This window comes from Zootermopsis nevadensis, unplaced genomic scaffold (assembly GCF_977971745.1).
Source record: "Zootermopsis nevadensis isolate Lab colony 2312 unplaced genomic scaffold, Znev_1.0 Znev_ptg000012l, whole genome shotgun sequence".
In the NCBI taxonomy this organism is placed as follows: domain Eukaryota; kingdom Metazoa; phylum Arthropoda; class Insecta; order Blattodea; family Termopsidae; genus Zootermopsis; species Zootermopsis nevadensis.
This window is the reverse complement of record NW_028259144.1, coordinates 14633892-14636478: the sequence shown is the minus strand read 5'-3', so window position 1 is coordinate 14636478 and position 2587 is coordinate 14633892. Positions and strand designations below refer to the sequence as shown.

The 2587-nt window shown below is 37.5% G+C and overlaps 1 non-coding gene across 1 annotated transcript; it reads right to left on the bottom strand.

The window, feature by feature from the left end:
* Positions 1-790: 790 nt before the first annotated feature.
* Positions 791-883, bottom strand: TRNAY-GUA (transfer RNA tyrosine (anticodon GUA)). Its single transcript has 2 exons — positions 847-883; positions 791-826 (listed from the first exon to the last, which is right to left on the bottom strand). It is a non-coding gene; the product is annotated as a tRNA-Tyr (tRNA).
* Between the last annotated feature and the right edge of the window lie 1704 nt (positions 884-2587).

The following is a 2587-nucleotide window of genomic DNA, read 5'->3' as shown; positions in this document are numbered from 1 at the left end:
CATACACATCTGCCTGCTACGTTACTCCCTTGCTTTAATGCGCACTGTCTGTCTATCCATAAACTTCATGCAAGCGAAACGTAATTTACAGTTATTTACAGCAGAAATTTAATTCAAAGCAAATGTTAGAAGGTCTTTAACACATTAAAATTCTGAAAGACTTCGTTTAATTCTACTTAATAGAAATTGGCGTGCTCACACTAATTGTGACGTGTGGAATGGATGAAACGCTATTTATTGCCATCACAAAAAGAAATTGACGCTGTCGTAATGTACAAATGTTCCCTAATAGTTACGCATCGCCACCGAGTACAGTTCCATGCACGTTCATTAAACAGCGCTAGCAATACTTTATTTCCCCTCTCACGAATTCAGAGGTTTCTCAGATATTTTTATTATTAACAAGTGTTCTGAAGGCCCGTATGGTCGCCCGCATTTGTAAAACGATCACAAGATATCCAAATGTTAAGAACACTGTATAACATGGACTTCCATGATTTGTATTGCTATCCAAATTTTATTACACTAATCAAATCAAGGATAATTTGCTGGGCAACGAGTGTAGCACGAAGGAGTAGTCCATTTATTTGAATGCGTAATTAACTAACATCTTGAGAAGATAAAAACACGCTCAACTGATCAACAAATACTTCGCCCGTTATGGAACCAGATGGTTCGTTACCGAGTTCACAAAATCAGAAACAGAAAAAAACGTGGGAGTGATAATGTAAAAAAGTCTCAAATTCCATACATATGGAAAAGGTACATAAAATAAAACAAATAAAAAAATTCCTCCGGGCCGGATTTGAACCAGCGACCTATGGATAACCACAAACTTGAAACCAACTACAGTCCACCGCTCTACCAACTGAGCTACCGGAGGATCTTAGACAACACGGCAAACCAAATGTAAGTAACTTAATAATTTTTAAATGCGTTAATATGATTATAATTATCATTATTTCTTTGTTACTACAATTATTTGTTACTGGAGACATAAATTGCTCACGGCTGAGAAATTTTTAACACTGCGATGGCCACAGCACTTTGCAAAACCTGAAAGTAATTTATGTTAGTGATCTCATCGTAAAGCGTTATTTGTTTACTCGGCATTGTTGTGTTGGCATACCAACACAACAATGTCGAGTAAACAAATAACGTAACATTGTTTGACGACGTCATTTTTTGTCGACGGGGAATCACAAATTTTTATAGTAAGATTACAATTTGTAGAGTATATAAAGATAATAAGTCTCAGAATAATAGGTGAAATAATATGTATGACACAAGTCCAGCTTTTTGACAGCATCACGCAGGGGAATTTACTTCCTTCAGAACAGTGACGAGGACGTTCAAAGGAAAAGAGAAGGAATTGCTGACGGTGGATGAAATCCATTCTTGCTTCGAGACCTCAGAGTTTAATCGGAACCTTATGCCTGTCTTGCACGCCAAACTTGATCCACGTACACATCTCATAACGAACCATATACTTAAGGCTCGAACGGGTTGGAATACAATGTTTTCACAGTGTAATTACATCGTCTCTTTAAAACCACAGTACGTGATCTACGGAAGAACAGGACCGAGCTATGTGCACTGGCTTTGCTCGTTCGTAATACTTCACGAATACAGAAACCAATTTTTAAGCAAGGCATTGGCAGATGGCTGTCTTCTGGGTTGTTGCGCCGTGTAGTCTAGTTGAAGTTTACCAACGCTTTAGAGGCCCTTGCTCCTTGAGAGATGAGCAATCACTCTGATGATGGAGGCAGCAAGGACCTCTGAAACGTCGATAAATTTCAACCAGACTACACGGCACCACAGCCCGTGCAATACTCAAATCCTACATAAATTAAACATGACTTCCCCTGCCTTTTAACGACTACGTCATTTTAAGACCAGTATTTATGACAGGAGTGGAATATAACAATGTTAACCAACGGAGTTCTGAACGGGATCTCAAAACACCACTGGAGCTCCAAAATGTTTCACTAGAAACACTCAAAAGCAACAAGAATAACAAAACAAATCAGTAAACACGTCTGGTGGGAAGTGAATCTCACCGTGGAGACGTAAATTTGAGATTTGGTAAAATTGTTTATATGTAGTAGGTTTTTTGAAGCTGATTAGTTGTCTTCTCGCAAAGCTTGTGCACACATTAAAACTTGCATGAAGGATTTAATTTTTGTTTTATTATTAACTTATAATCCACCACACATACATATATAATTCATGACATTCCTTTAGCAGTATTTCCTTCATGTGTGAAGATGGTTCTCTTCTTCTTCTGGCGAGATTAACTCCATATGTGAATGAAATTATCGGGGATCATCAGTGTGGGTTCAGGCGTAACAGATCAACAGTTGATCAGATCTTTTGCATCCGTGAGATACTAGAGAAAAAATGGAAGTAGAGTGGGACCGTACATCAATTATTTATAGATTTCAAAAAAGCCTATGACTCTGTTAAGAGAGAAGTGTTATACAATATTCTTATTGAATTTGGTATACCAAAGAAGCTAGTGAGTCTAATAAAAATGTGCTTAAATGAAACCTGTAGCAAAGTAGGTAAATATGTATCTGAGACATTC